This window comes from Elephantulus edwardii, unplaced genomic scaffold (genome assembly GCF_000299155.1).
Source record: "Elephantulus edwardii isolate Elephantulus edwardi_28Jun2011 unplaced genomic scaffold, EleEdw1.0 scaffold00190, whole genome shotgun sequence".
NCBI classification, from domain to species: domain Eukaryota; kingdom Metazoa; phylum Chordata; class Mammalia; order Macroscelidea; family Macroscelididae; genus Elephantulus; species Elephantulus edwardii.
In genome coordinates, this window is record NW_006399940.1 from 1497959 (window position 1) to 1515123 (window position 17165).

The 17165-nt window shown below is 37.2% G+C and overlaps 1 pseudogene; it reads right to left on the reverse strand.

Moving 5' to 3' along the window:
* Positions 1-6086: 6086 nt before the first annotated feature.
* The window catches only part of LOC102847528, a 29687-nt pseudogene continuing 18608 nt past the window's right edge, over positions 6087-17165 (reverse strand).

Consider the following 17165-nt stretch of genomic DNA (forward strand, 5'->3'; position numbering starts at 1 on the left):
AATCATGCTCAGGAAACGTGATATCAAAAGAGAGCAGAATGCCCAAAGAGATAGACTGACAAATTGATTTAGCTATGAGATTAGGTGTGTCAGAAATGATGGGGATGGAACAGGATAGAAACATGTCTGTTGACCATAGGACCACTATCAATTGTATTCGACTTGACAACACCTCAAAAAAAAAAACAACAACAAAACCAAAAACTAAAAACATAAGTAAGCACTCACTCAGCATTCCTAAAGCTCAAAAAGCTGAAAAACAAATTCAAGCTTTGAGTTGTAATATGAAAGACACTATAGACAAAATCTTGAATGATCTGTGAAAAGAAAATGAAGATGAAATACAAATTCATTGTTCTAAAAAAAGAATTGGTTGATACTGAAATATTTCAGGATATACAGTATGACAGAGGTCAATTGTACTGAAGGAACAAGTTTAAGCTTCACTGTATCCAGTGACAAAAAATAAATTCCCAGAAGTATATCAACTGATATATCTCAACTAACACAGGATGCACTCACCAGTCATTCCAGAAAATTTAGAGGACAACTGCCTGGCAAACTGACTGGAAGAGATCCAGATTTGTACTAGTTTCACAAAAAATGTGATCTTAAGAATGTGGAAGTTATCAAATATTATTTATATCATGTGCAAGTATATCGTTGAAGATCATCACAAAATGGCCAGAACATTGACAAAAAACTGCCACAAGTTCAAGCTGAATGTCAAATAGTCTAGGCCATCATTGATACCATTTATGTCAGATGAATTCTGGCTGAAAGTAAAGAATATGAGAAGAATGTCTATTTGTGCTTTATAGACTATGCACAGCATTTGACAATGTGGATCATAACAAATTATGGCTAACTGAAAAGAATGAGAGCTCTGGTGGCCTAGCAGCAAGAAGCTATGCTGCAATACTGAAAATGCAGTTTGCCACCAGCTGCTTCATGGTAGAAGAATGGGCAATCTCCTTTCCTGCAATTAATTTCCTCTGAAATTTTTCAAGAGGGTCAGCTATGGGTTGATTCCAAATCCGTGATTCACAGCAAATGTGATGCGTGGATAAAGAATCTGTTTTCTGAACAGATTAAAAAAATGGCATGGTTTAATATTAAGAAATGTGGGCATATCTATTCCATACCTGATCAATCTATATTTTTTCCTGCCTATTCAACCTGTATAACAAGTCATTTGAGAAGTTGGACTCTATGAGGAGAATATGCTATCAGGATCAGAGGAAGACTCATCAGCAATGTGCCTAGCCAGATAATACAACCTAACCTGCTAAAAGTGAGAAGGACTTGAAATACTTCCTGCAGATGATAAAAAACTATATACTTCAGTAAATAAAGTAAAATAAATATGAAGAAAGGATGGACATTTTCACTACTTTCATCTTACTTGGATTCAATACCAGTCAATACCATTGGTATAAGAGATGAGATGAATGTGCCATCTAGTCATCTGTGACTCATAGCAACACTGTATTCAACAGCTTGCCCAGTCTTCAGCCAGTCTCACTGATTCTGACACACCTAACCCCCCTTGCCCTAGGTACGGCATCATTCTACCTTATCTGGGGTCTTTCTCTCCTGAGCTGTTTCTCCACCCTCTGAGACTGATATCCTTCTCAAAGGATTGGTCCCTCCTGGCCACATGCCCAAAATATGCAAGGAGATGTATATCATTCGGAAAGTTTGCATCAGGATCCTCTCAGAATTACTGAGGAATAATGATGTCAATTTGAAGACCAATAAGATGCACTTGACTCAGAATATGATCTTTTTACTCACTTGCTGTGTATCTGAGAGGTGAGCACTGAATAAGGATGACAGAAGAATTTTTCGAAGCTGTGGTTTTGAGGAAAATTACTGAATATATCCCATGGACTGTCAAACAAACATCTATGTCTGAGAAAACGCAGTCAGAATGCTTCTTGGGGGCAAAGATTGCCGAGTGCAACTTTGCCGCCAGCAGCCGAAGAAGACTCAGACAAACAGGATTCGTTGCAGAAGCTTTATTGAACAAAAGAAAATGGCGAAATGGCCCCGTCTTCTTCCCCGGCACTTGCTTATATCCCTCTCGGTTCCACGCCTCCTGCTCTTACGTCTTAGAATCTCATTGGTGTTGAGGTCTTTCTAAACCAGGTCCAATGGACCAATAGCAATATTGCAGCCATAAATGGTGTTGTTTGTGCGTTAGTAAGTCAATGAGGAAGTGAGGTATCAGCGCCATCTTGTAATGGCGGCGTGCAAGTGCGGACCGCGCATGTGCAATGACGTCAATGATCTTAAACGGCTAGCCTGCTGCCGTGGTCGGCCTGCTGCAAAAGATGACAAAATATCATCTCTCAAACTCTGAGCATGTTGCTAGGAAAGGCTATTCCTTGGAAGGGGACATCATGCTTAGAAAGGTAGCGAGCAGTGAAAAAAAGGAATACCCTCAATGAGATGAATTGACATGGTGACTATAGCAATGGACTTAAGTTAGAAATGAGGTGGATAGCACAGGATGGGGCAGGGTTCAGCTCTATTGTTCATAGGCTTCCTATAAAACTTACTTAACTCTCTAATAATCTAACAACAAATAGTTTAATCATTCGATTTAGATTGGCTTATTTAATAGTTTATATCTTATAGGATCGCTCTGAGTCGTCTATGACTCGACGGCATCAAACAACAACAACATTGTTAATTGAAGTCATCAACCTGTTAAAAATTATGTAGTTAAATTATGAATGTAAAATGTGCTAGCAAGTGTATGATTGGAATTTAAAAAAAAGATATGGTTTTTATATTTACCAACATAGCTATTTCCTTTATGTATCTTTCCCATCTTATTTGGCCTATTTTTCTAAAGAACTACATAGATAATAAACCAAATTTTATCACTAGAAAGTGAGGTTTTTGGAGATAATTACATGAACATTGAGAATTGCCTTTGAAATTGTCTAATAAGTAGAAGATAGAGATTTTTATAGACTTTTCAATAAAAGTTTAAACTGCCTTTAGCAAATTGTAGTTAGACTTATCAATGAAAAGGAGATTTTTGTGACATCTCAGAAATAAGTTAGAGTGGATGTTATAAAGTTTCAGCTGTCGTTATTGTTAAAATTGTAAACTTAAACTGATCTTACAGTAAGAATTTAAAAGAAAATAAACATGTTACTCAGGACTAGAAGAACAATAACACTTGTTAAAAAGTGTTAAGAAATTTGGTTTATTTATATTCATGTTTTGTGCAAAATAGCTTGAGAAGTGATTAATTTTTATATCAGTTATTACATACCTTTAAGTTGACTTTACAGAGTAGTAAAGGAGCTCTTGTGGCCTAGTGTTGTAATCCCAAAGCCAATGGTCCAAATACAGCCTCTGAAACCTCAGTGAAAGGTCAGTTATAGGTTGATTTTGAATCAAAGACACACAACAACAGCAACAAGCAGATAGTAGCAATCTTATGTATAACAGAAACAAACACTGCTTAATCCTATTCAAGCCTCACAATCTTTGTTGTGCTTTAATCCATTTTTGCAGCGACTATGTCAATCTCAGTAATAGTCATCTTTCTTTCTTTCTTTCTTTCTTTCTTTCTTTCTTTCTTTCTTTCTTTCTTTCTTCCTTTCTTTCTTCCTTTCTTTCTTTTTTTGGCTAACTTATTTTGCCTAGCAAGATGCCTTTATTTAAAGATTGGCTTTTCCTAATAACTTGGCCAAAATATGTTTGATGAAGTCTCTTCAACCTTGTTTCACAGGTGCATTTTGGCTGCACATTCTCCAAAGAATATCTATTTGTTCTTATGATCAATAAACTTAAATTACTGCCTTAAAGTCTGAGCCAACTCACAACTGACCCTTCTATAAGTTCTTAGAGACTAAATTGCATGGGAAGAGATTGCTTATTTTTAATGCATAGTAAATTCAGTATTTTTCCCAGAAAAAAACTCCAAGACATCAATTCTTCTTTGATCTTCTTCTTATCCAACTTTTGCTTGGATATTAAGTGATTGAAAAATACCATAGTTTGAGTAAAGTTCACATTCATCTTCAAAGTGCTACCTGCCACTGTGGCATAATGTGAGAGGAGTGTATCAGCTCAGAATCATCACTGTGAGTAGAGAGATAACAAGCAGACAGAAGTCACTGGAGGCCTGGGCTAAAATATCAGGGGTTAATTGGAGACAAAGGAAGGGGAGTGCTGGCAGGATGAGGCAAAGGAATGAGGGAAGTGCTGCTGCAGAGGGAATGGGATTATACCACAATACAGGGTCCAAAAGAGGGGAGCTCAACACTCTGTCTACTGCTTTTGTAAACTTCTCTTTTAGGTTAAAAGCTTGCCTACAAGGTATTGTTATAAAACTGAGCACCCAAACTATGATAGAATAAGAAGAAAGATTGGCCATCCACTCCAAAGATAACAGGTCTTATGAACACAGATATACTAGATATGGAACTTCAGGCTGAGCCCTCTTATTGGGGAACACAAATGAAGAGGAAGAGCTGTAAACACAAACTAGTAATGGGAACATGTAACGTGAGAAGTATGAATGCAAGAAAACTGGGCATTGTTAATGAAGAAATGGAAAACATAAATATGACATATTAGGCTTTGGAAAGCTGAAATGGATTGACATGTACAATGTCCATGACTTTGAATCAGACAATAAAAGGATCTACTACACCAGAAATGAAAAGTGAGGAAAAATGAGGTCATACTCATAGTCAAAAAAGACCATGCAGATACATACTGAAATAAAGTGTTGTGAGTGACAGGAAAATATCCACATGCATATGAAAATTTGTTAATATCCCTATCATTCTAATACGTTCCCAAATGCCAGGACCAAAGAAGAGAAAATACAAGATTTCTGCCAACATTTGCAGTTGGAAATCAAGTGAATATGTAACCAAGATTCATTAATAATAATGAATGACTGAAATGTAAATGTTCAGAACAAGGAAGTAAGATCAGTAGTCAGAAGACATAGACTTAGTGACAGAAATGAGGCTTGTGACAGAATGATCGAATTTTGAGTAATCAATGATGTTCATTACAAATACCTTTTACAAAAAACACGAACAGTGACTATACACATGGACCTCACTTTATAGGATACACAGAAATCAGATTGATTACATCTGAAAAGAATCATTGAAGATGATCATTACTAGTTGTGAAGACTAGGTCAGGTGCTGACTGTGGAAAAGATGCTCAATTACTCATATGCAAATTCAAACTGAAGCTAAAGAAAATTAAAACATATAGACAAGAATCAACATTTGACCTTGAGTCTATCTCATCTGAATTCAACAACAATCTCAAGAACAGATATTATGAGGCCTTGAACACTAATGAATGAAGACTAGATGAGTTGCGGGAGGATATAAAGAATATTATCCATGAAGAATACAAAAGGTCTTTACAAAGACATAGGAGGAAGAAAGGACCATAATGGATGTCAGAAGAGACTCTGAATACTGCACTAAAAATGCTGAGAAGTCAAAGCAAAGGGAAGGCATCAGAAATCTAAGGAACTGAAAAGATTTCAAAAGACAATTCTGCATGATAATGCAAAGTTCATTATGAAGTGTACCAAGAACTGGAATTCAAGAGCCAAAAGGGATGAACTCAGCATTTCTCAATCTGAAGGAACTGAAGAATAAATTCATGCCTTGAATTGCAGTATTTATACGTGCTATAGGTAGAATATTAAATGATCCCAGAAATAGCAAAAGAAAATGGAAGAAGTATACAGAGTCAAAGTACCAAAAACAATTGGCTGACAAGGAAACACCATATGAGCAAGAAGTAATGATGATGGAAGAAGATCAAGCTGCTCTGAAGGACTTGGGAAAAATATAAGGCCCCAGGCTTTAATGGAATAGATTTTAACAACAGATGCAGCTCTGGGCATGCTCAACAGGTTTTGCCAAGAAATCTGGAGCACCTAATTAACTGACAAGAAGAGATTCGTATTTTTTCCCACTCTCAAAAAAAGTGATCCAAGCAGAGCAGAGATGCGGCCAGTCTGATGTGCTGAGTATGGGAGACTTGGTAGCTTAACATCTGTGAACAGACCACCAACCTTATGCCCCTGGTAGTGCCCCAGCCCGTCGGCGCCCCAGTCCCACACCCCTGCCCGAAGCAGCATCCCCGCTACACATGCACTCTCTATACTCCTTCCCCTGAAGCATCCCAACGACACTAGAGAGTCCTTCATGCTACACAAATAACGACCAACAGTCGTGGACAGTAGGATTTTGAATCAGAACTTTTGCAGGAGTAATTCCTGTCAAAGCTACAGGAAAACAAAGCCACACCACAGTTCCAGCCATCACCCAAAGCCACCAGTGGAGCTGCTGTGGGACTGATCTGGCAGGAGAAAGGCCCGTAGGATCCTGACTAGGTTTTCTTAGGCACTGCCAATTACCTGGGAGAGTACCCAAAGGTGAGCCCACTGGTGGGAATTTGGCTGAGCTCTCTTGTGCAATGGAAACTGCCCAAGAATGAGAGGGCCAGTGATAGTTTGTATGAACTTTTGTGGACACTTCAGACCAGCCAGAGGTGAGTGAGTCAGTGAGAATTTGAATTTGACTTCTTGGGTCCCATTGGACCCAGGGCCCTGCTTGAGCAGTGCCCACTACATGAGGAGGGCACCTGCATAAGTCCCTCTGGGCAGGAACTGCTGAGTGAAAACCACTGAGTAGGAGATGGACAGCTGGAATTTGAGCCGGGACTCCAATCATGAGTACACCTGGACAGCTGAGGTATGAGTGAGGTTTCCCCCAGTGGTTGACCAGCCCTAGTGATTGCCCCACCCTCATGCCTGCCCTACTCCATTTGCCTCCACACCTGTGCCTACACCTTGAGCACCTCTGGAGCACCTTGACCTGTCTTACCTACAAGAGTCTGCTCTTACAGGCTCTGGACTGACATTTCCCAGTTGTCAGAAGTTCAGAGAAAAACACAAGTGGGTAGTTGTCCAAATGATCTCTAGAGCATTGTCTTCAGATCAAGAACATATCAATGTCTCAAAGAAACCAAACTATCTCACACACTTCACAAGCACAAAGCAAGATGTCACCCCAAAGGGTGACACAGTATCAATGGATTTTCTGAAGCCATAAAGTCTGATGGAACTTTCTGACACAGAATTTAAAAGAACAATGTTTGAATATTTTCAATGGATGAAAGACAAACTTGAAAAATTACAGAATACTACAAGCCAAAACCAGGAGGAGCTCAAAAAGCAATCCAGAACAACATATAGAAAACAAATGAGACATTAGGAGCACTGGAAAAACAAGAAACCACTATCCAAAATATGAGGTCCAATGTTTCAGATGCTGTCAACATGATGGAGAAAGACATGAGCACAGCTGAAAAGATGGAACACAGACCAGTGAAATAGAAGACAGAATTGTCACCATTGATCTGCTAGAGCAAAAAGTAGACTCAAAAAGAAGGAAAAAGGAGAAAACCTAAGAATACTGTGGGACACCAACAAGAGAAATAACATGCACATCACTGGAATCCCAGAACAGAAAGAAGCAAGTAAAGGCACTAAAAAAGTAGTGGAAGAATTATTAGAGGAAAACTTCCCAGGCGTAATGAAGAATGAGAGAATATATATATTCAGGAAGCTCAGAGAACACCATATAGAATAGACCCAAAGAAAAACACTAAGGCATATCATAGTTAAATTTGTCAGAAACAAAGATAAGGAGAGAATCCTGAAAGCAGCAAGGGAGAAATAAAGAGTAACCTATAAGGGAGAGCAGATAGGATTAAGTGCTGATTTCTCAAAAGAAATCATGCAAGCAAGAAGAGAGTGGAAGGACATATGTCAAACACTCAAAGAACACAACTGTCAATCAAGAATACTGTATCCAGCAAAATTATCCATCAAATATGAAGGAGAGATCAAGATATTCCCAGAAAAGCAGAACCTAAGAAAGTTTATAAAAACAAAACTAGCACTGCAGGAAAGACTCAGAGATGCCCTTCTTACAGAGGTACCACAGAAAGCATCATGGTCCAAAGTAACTAGCAACAAAACCAAAAATAATTCAACACAATGATAGCAATAAAACCTTGCCTCTCCAAAATGACACAGAATGTGAATGGATTAAATGCACCACTGAAGAGAAAAAGAGCTGCAGATTGGATAAAAAAAAAAAATCCATCAATACATTGTCTACAAGAGACACACCTGAAAAATGAAGATAAAAAAAAGACTAAAAATAAAAGAGGAAAAATATACCAAGCAAATGGCAATGAGAAAAAAAGCAGGAGTAACAATATTAATCTCTGATAAAATAAATATCAATGTAAAAACCATCACGGAAGATAAGGAAGGTCACTACATAATGCTGAAAGGGTCAATAGAACAAGAGGACATAACAATAATAAATATCTATGCACCAAATGAAAGAACTGCAAAATACACAAAATAAACAGTAACAAAACTGAAAGAGGAAATAGACAATATTACTTCAGTACTTGAAGACTTTAATACACCCCTCTCAAGGAAAGATAGAACTACCAGAAAGAAACTCAACAAAGATACTGAAGGATTAATATACACAATAAACCAACTTGACCTCATTGATATTTATAGCTAATGCACCCCAAAAAAACACAGTATGTGTTCTTCTCCAATGTGCATGGAACGTTCTGCAGAATAGATCACATTCTAGGTTACAAGGCAAGATCAATAAATTAAAAAAAACATAGAAATAATATAAAGCATCTTTGCAGAACATAATGTGACAAGGTAGAAATTAATAACAAGAAGATAGAGGAGAAAAAACACATATATTTGGAAACATGACTGCGTCCTAGAAGAAAAAAAAAAAGAAATTACACAGTTTCTTGAAAGATTGACAATGAAAACACCACTTACCAAAAACTGTGAGAAACAGTGAAAGCAGTAATCAGAGGTCAATTTACAGCAGTAAGCAAACACATCAAAAGGCAAGAAAAACTGACCATTAACTCTCTAACCAAATGTCTCCAACAAATTGAAAAAGAACAGCAAGGAAACCCGACACCCTCTAGAAAACCTGAAATTATAAAAAATTAGAGCAGAAATAATTGAAATAGAAAACCAAAAAACAATTGAAACTATCAACAAAACTAGGAGTTGGTTCTTTGAAAAGGTCAACAAAATTGGCAAACTACTAGCAAAGCTAACAAAAGAAAAGAAGGAGAAGACACAAATAATCCAAATAATAGATGAATCAGGCAACATCACAACAGAACCAACTAAAATGAAGAAGCTAACAGAGTATTATTAAAAACTATCTCAAATAAATATGAAAACTTAGAGGAAATGCACAAGTACTTAGAAATGCACAACCTACCTAAACTGACACAAACCGAATTTGAACATACGAACAGACCCATTACAAAAGAAGAAACTGAAAAGGTAATACAACTACTTCCAACCAAAAAAAGCCCTGGAACAGATGGTTTTACAAGTGAATTTTATCAAACCTTCAGAGAAGAACTGTCACCAATTCTACATAAACTAATTCAGAAAATAGAAAAAGATGAAATTATCCCAGACTGATTCTATGAAGCAAACATATCCTTGATATCAAAGCCAGGATGAACACCACCAAAATTAAAACAAAACAAAACAAAACACAACTCTAGGCCATTATCTCTTATGAACATAGCTGCAAAAATCCTGAAAAAAAATGCTGGCCAATAGAATCCAAACATAGATCAAAGAAATAATTCACCATAGCCAAGTGGGATTTATAATAGGCATGCAAGGATGGTTCAACATGAGAAAAACAATTAATGTAATTCATCACATTAACCAAGCAAATAACAAGAAACACATGATCCTATTGATTGATGCAGAAAAGGCCTTTGACAAAATCCAATACCCTTTCCTGATTAAAACACTCAACAAAATAGGATTAGAGGGGCATTTCTTCAACATAGCAAAAAGTATTTATAGAAACCCTATAGCCAACATTGTTCTAAATGGAGAGAAGTTAAAGTCATTCCCTTTAAGAACAGGGACTAGACAAGGATGCCCACTCTCATCTCTCTTATTCAATATTGTATTGGAAGTCTTAGCGATTGCAATAAGACAATAGAAGGAAATAAGAGGTATCCAAACTGGCAAAGAGGAGGTAAAATTATCTCTCTATGCAGATGATATGATAGTATACTTAGAAATCCCTAAAGACTCAGCAAGAAAACTATTGGACATAGTGGACCAATTCAGCAGGACACAAGATCAACAAACAAAAATTAGTTGAATTTCTCTACAGTGACAAAGAGAAAAGAAAGTTGAAGCGAAGAAAAACAATATCATTCACAATACCTAATCACAAGATAAAATACTTGGGAGTAAAATTTAACCAGAAGCAAAGAGGATCTGTTCAAAGAAAATTACAAAACATTACTACAAGAAACAAAAAGACACCTTGAGAAGTGGAATAATATCCCTTGCCCATGGCTAAAAAGACTCAATATTGTGAAAATGATAATGCTACCAAAGGCAGTTTACATGTTCAATGCAATCGCAATACAAATACCAATCCCACTCTCCAATGAGATGGAAAAGGCAATCTCCAGTTTCATCTGGAATGGAAAAAAGCCTGGAATAAGCAAAGCACTCCTTAAAAATAGAAAAAAGGTAGGAGGCATCTCATTCCCTAATTTCAAATCCTACTACTCTGCCGTGGTGGTCAAGACAGTGTGGTACTGGTAAAATGACACACACATAGATCAATAGAATAGAATTGAGAACCTGGAATACAGCCCCTCTACCTATGGTCAAGGGATTTTTGACAAGGAGATGAAATCAGTTAATTGAGGAATTGACAGCCTTTTTAACAGACGGTCTTGGCAAAATTGGAAAACTAACTGAAGAAGACTCAAGCAAGATCCACACTTCACTCCATATCCAAAAACCAATTAAAGGTGGATCATGGACCTAGGACTAAAACCAAAGACTATAAACATCATTAAGGAAAAGCTTGGAAGAACTTTAGAAGTCCTAATCCGCAACATAAACAGTCTTCCAAGTGCCTGAAAAATCTACAACCAGGAGAGGATAAAATACATAAATGGGACCTTCTAAGAATCAAACCCCTATGTACAGCCAAAAACTTCTCCAACAGGGTAGAAAGGGTAGCCACAGATTGGAAAAAAGTATTTGGTAATGACATGTCAGATAAGGGACTTATATCTACAATTTATAAAATACTTGAGCACCACAACAAGATAAAGGTAAGCAATCTAACTGAAAAATTGGCACAGGATATGAACAGACACTTCACCAAAGAAGAAATTCATATGGCCAGCAAGCACACCAAGAACTGCTCAAAATCCTTAGCTCTAAGAGAGATGCAAATCAAAACAACTATGAGATATCATCTCACTCCAGTAAGAATAGCAAAATCTAACAGAACAGCAAGGAACAAATGCTGGCAAGGTTGTGGAGAAACTGGAACCCTTATTCACTGTTGGTGGAAGTGTAAAATGGTACAATCACCATGGAAGGCAGTGTGGCACTTTCTCAAAAAGTTGCAAATAGAGAAAATATTTGACCCAGCAATTTCACTACCGGGAATATACCACAAAGACATCATGAGTGTCACCCAAGCAGATATATGCACACCCATGTTTATTGCGGCCTTGTTCAAAATAGCAAGGAGTTAGAAACAACCTGAGAGTTCGTTAACAAATGAATGGATAGAGAAGTTGCTATATATTCACACAATGTAAACTACTCTCCATTGAAAAACAAGGAACTCATGTAATATTATTCAAAATGGGTGACCCTGGAAGACATTATGCTGAGTGAAATATCTCAGTCACACAGGGACAAATACTGCATGGTGCCACTTTTGTAAAACAGGACTGACCTTGGGATTGGGGGGAGACCGAGAAGATGGGATAAATAATGTATACTGCATTGAAAGAGATGAGGGAGAAAACTGTTTAAAAGGGATAAGTTATTAGGTATTGTTCTCATGACAGGAGTCCAGAATGACGGCTGCATAGTGGAGTGGACCTGGGGGGAGGGAGTGTACAACAATGAAAGAATTTTTCTTTTACTTTTCAAAGAGAAGAGTGTACTGGGGAGAGGGAAGGGTGGGCAGGGAGAAAAGTGCAACAGTGAATGAATTGAAATCCAAAGTCTCTGTAAATTCTGTAAATTTTCATTAAAATTAATAATACAGAACCAAACATAGAATAATGATCCAAATATTACAAAAATTTTCAAAAAATATTGCTAATATTGCATACAAGCAAAATCCTGCTGAAGATTATCCAAAAACTACTGGAAGAGTACATTGACAGAGAACTATCAGAAATACCAGTTGAGTTTAGAAGAATCTATGGCTCTTGGGACATTATTGCCAAACTAAGATGACTCTTAGATGAAAGCAAAGAGTAACAGAAGACTGTCTATTTGTGTTTCATTGACTATGTGAGGGTATTTGACTAAGTGGATTATGAAAAATTATGGCTAACCTTGAGATGAATGGGAATCTCAGAACACTTGATTATGCCCATGTGAAACATGTACTTCGATCAGGAAGCAGTCATGTAAGAAATAGTATACTTAAAAGTCAAGAAATGAGTGAATCAAAAATGTGTCTTTCAACCATAATTTTTCAATCTATATGCAGGACTGATCATTCGGGAGGCTGGACTTTACGAAATTGAATATGAATTTAAAGGAGACGCATCAAAATCTTCCCTTGCTGACAGAAACAGAAAAACCTGAAGTATTTGCTGCAGCAGAAGGTCAGAGACTACAATACTCAATAAGAATTGTAGTTTAGCATAAAGAAAACAAAAATTCTCATCTTCGGATCAATAGTGGGCATCCTGAAAGATGGAGAAGAAGCTGTGATTGTTAATAATTTCATCTTGCTCGGATTCACAATTAACACTCTTGGGATCAGTAGTCAGGAAATCAAAATACTAGTTGACTTGAGAAAGTCTACTCTCAGGGACCTCTCCAGATGTCTGAAGAGCAAGGATGTCAGTCTGAAGACGAAGATGAGCCTGATTGTTTGCATAAAGTGGTGAGGACTTGAAATGCTTGCTGTAGAATATCAAGAACCACAACCTTCAGTACAGATTATATCCCAACATCAAGAAAACAAAGGTCCACACCATGGGACCAACAGTCAACATTATGATGTTGTTGTTGTTGTTATGAGCCATCGAGTTGCTTGCAACTCATAGTGACCCTATGTACAACAGGCCTAAACTCTGCTCTGTCCTGTGCCAATCACACTGTCTCTGACACTCCCATCCCGATTATCCCAGTCACTGAATCAATCCACCTCATAGAGAGGGCCTTGCCCTCCTGCGTTGTCCCTCTACCATCTCAATCATGATGTCCTTCTCCAAGGACCAGTCTCTCCTCACAACATGTCCAAAGTATGTTAGACGGAGCCTCAGAATCCTTGCCTCCAAGGAGCCACCGGTTTAACCCTTTCCAGGACAAATCTGTTTGTTTTCCTAGCAGTCCTTGGTACTCTCAATACTCGTCTCCAGCACCACAGCTCAAATGCATCAATTCTCCTTCTATCCTCCTTGGTCATTATCTAACTCTCTGATGCATAACTGATGCATATCTGATGTTTGACTGATGTATGATTTCTATGAAAATGAGATTTGAATCTTTAGGGTTGATACTAAAGAAGTTAAAGCTTTGAGCAACACTGAGAGTAAGGACCTTTATCAGATGTACCTTAGCCTCCAGAGAGACACCATTGAGAGAATACTGAAGCTAGCAATGATTCCATGCTATTTATATAAAAAAATCAACACCCTTGGAAATCAGAAGACGTATTGGGCAAGTCTGCTATCAGGGAACTCTTCAAAATTGTGAAGAACAATGATGTCTGTTTGAAATTTAAGGAGTGCCTGATTCTGGCCATTGTCTTTTCAATTGCCTGCTATGCATCAGAGAGGTGGACAATGAATAAGAATGACAGAAGAATAATTTATTCCTTTGTGTGCTGAAGAATAGTGCTGAATAACCCATGGACTGGTAAAAGATTAAACAGGTAAGTCTTGGGGAAACTGAAGCCACAGTGCTCCTTGGAGACAAAGATGGCAAAGCTTTTTCTGTCATAATTTGGATGTAGAGCTAGGCAAGGTTATTTCTGGGAAAGAGATAGCATGCTTGAAAGTCAGATGGTTAGAAAAGGAGAAGAAGGCCCCCGAAGAGATGGATTGGCATGGTGACTTCAGCAATGGACTCTACTGGGTCATAGATGACCAGGATGGCATAGGGACAAGTCCTTGATAGGATCACTATGAGTCATATTTGACTCAATGGTAACTAACAATAATAACAACAACTGAAATTTGTTAGCTTAAAAGATTAGAAAAGTAAAAGTGGTTTCAATCAAGCATCTTGGGAGAAATTCTGCCAGATTTGACGCTAGGAAATAAAAATAGAAACAAATCAAAGGAGTGTGTTAAAATTCCAGAAACTGTATAAAGAAAGTTCTCATGAAGCTTTCAGACTACAAAATATGTTGTTCTTTTTTGAAAAAGTTAAAGTTCATCCAAGACTACATTAGAAACTACATGGAACCAGTCAGCATCTTATTAGTTCTAAAGGGTGAAGTCTTCTCTATCCTGTTGCAAATTTTGCCAAACAGGACAAAAAGACACATGGCCATCACTGGGAAAAGAGGGAGTGGTGCCATTACTAAGTAGAGTGAGGGTGGACTCAACACTTGTTTTGATCAGAAGAAATATGCAGGACTTCTGGACAGCAGGGCATGAGAAGCTAGACTATTGCATATGGTCCCGGGCCACTGCCTAAGTGACCTGAAAGAGTGAGAAAATTTTCAAGCCGTGAAATCTAATGAGAATTTCCCAGCTGGATTTCAAAGGTGTTTGATATGGATGAGATAATTATTTCCTTTTGGAAAGAAAAAAAAATCCTTTGTCCTATCTGTGACTGTATTTTAGGAACAGATCACTTTTATTCTAGGTCCACAGAAGAAGAAAATATTTCATATCTGATGTTTGACTGATGTATGATTTCTATGAAGATGAGATTTTAATCTTTAGGGTTGATACTAAAGAAGTTAAAGCTTTGAGCAACACTGAGAGCAAGAACTGTATTTTGTAAGAAGGGAAATAAATTTTGATGATTATTAATTTATTTGTATAGCCTAGAAATATGCATATTGAAGTACTAATTCCTTTATGATTTTATTTGTAAATGAAGTGTTATGAAATACTATTGGATGGGTTAACATAAACTCATATGGAAGTGATGTGGGTCTTACTCTAATGACTATTATTGTGACTTGCTGTTATGTGTCTTTTACTCAGTACCTGTATGTAGCTGTGAGGATCATAACAAATTATAACTAACATTGGGAAGGATGAGAATCACAGAATACTTTATTGTACTCACGAGAACTCTATCAAGAAACTGTTATCTGCAAGGGAACCCTGCATGGTTTAAAATTAAAAGGGTATGTGTCAGATTTGTATTTTTTTATCCTCCAAAAAATCTTCAATAGTTATACTTTATACTGAGAAAATAATTGATGAACCTGACCTCTATAATGAGGAATATGACATCAAAATCAGAGGAAGACTCATCAACAACCTGCTTTATGCAGATGGCAAAAATTTGTTTGCTGATAGTGAGGAGGATATAAAATGCTTGCTGCAGAATGTCTAGACTTGCAGCCTTTCATCTAAACATCAAGAAGACGAAGTCTAACAACCTAAGTGCCAATCAACAAACAAATGGATAGAAAGCTGTGGTATATTCACACAATGGAATACTATGTTGCATTGAAAAAAACAAGGAACTCATGCAGTATTATTCAAAATGGGTGACCCTGGAGGACATTATGCTGAGTGAAGTATCTTAGTCAAGAAGGACAAATACTGCATGGTGTCACTTTTGTAAAACAGGACTGACCTTGGGATTGGGGGGAGACTGAGAAAGATGGGTTCAATAATGTATACTGCATTGAAATAGATGAGGGAGAAAACTGCTTAAAAGGGATATGTGATTAGGTATTTTTGTCATGACAGGGGAGTCCAGAGCAAAGCCTGCATAGTGGAGTGGACGTGGGGGGAGGGATTGTAAAACAATGAAATAATTTTTCTTTTACTTTTTCAAGAGGGTAGTGTACTATGGGGGAACGGTTGGGAGGGGGGGAAAGTTCAGTAGTAAGTGAATGGAAATCCAGAGTTTCTGCAAATTTTCATTGATATTAACAACAAATTAAAAGAATGTAAAAAAAAAAGTCCAATGCATCAAAGAAATAATTCACTACGACCAAGTGAGATTAATAACAGGTATACAAAGATGGGGTCAACATGAGAAAAGCAATCTATGTAATTCATCACATTAACAAAGCAAAGAATAAGAACCACATGATCTTATCAATTGATGCAGAAAAGGCCTTTGACAAAATCTACCGCCATTTCCTCATTAAAACACTCAACAAATAGGACTAGAAGGAAATTTCTTCAACATAGTAAACAGTACATATGCAAACCTGAGAGCCAACATTGTTCACAATGGAGAAAGATTAATTCCCTTTTAGAACAGGAATGCCCACTGTCACCTCTCTTAGTCAATATTGTATTGGAAGTCTTAGTAATAACAGTAAGACAAGAGAATGAAATAAGAGGTATCCAAATTAGCAAAAAGGAGGTAAAATTATTACTCTATGCAGATGATATGATAGTATACTTAGAAAACCCTAAATATTCAGCAAGAAAACTACTGGGCATAGATGATCAATACAGCAAAGTGGCAGGATACAAGATCAACATAGAAAAATCAGTTCTATTTCTCTACAATGACAAAGAGAATACAGAACTGGAGCTAATAAAAATAATACCGTTCACAATAACTAATCACATTAAATACTTGGGAGTAAATCTAACGAGAAACACAACAGATCTATTAAAAAAAATTACAACACACTAATACAAGAAACAAAAAGAGACCCTGAGACGTGGAAGAATATCCCATGCTCATGGGTAGGAAGACTCAATATTGTGAAAATGATAATACTACCAAAGGTGATTTACACATTCAAAGCAATCTCAATATAATTATCAATCCTGTTCTTCAATGAGATGGAAAAGGCAATCTCCAGTTTCTTCTGGAATGGAAA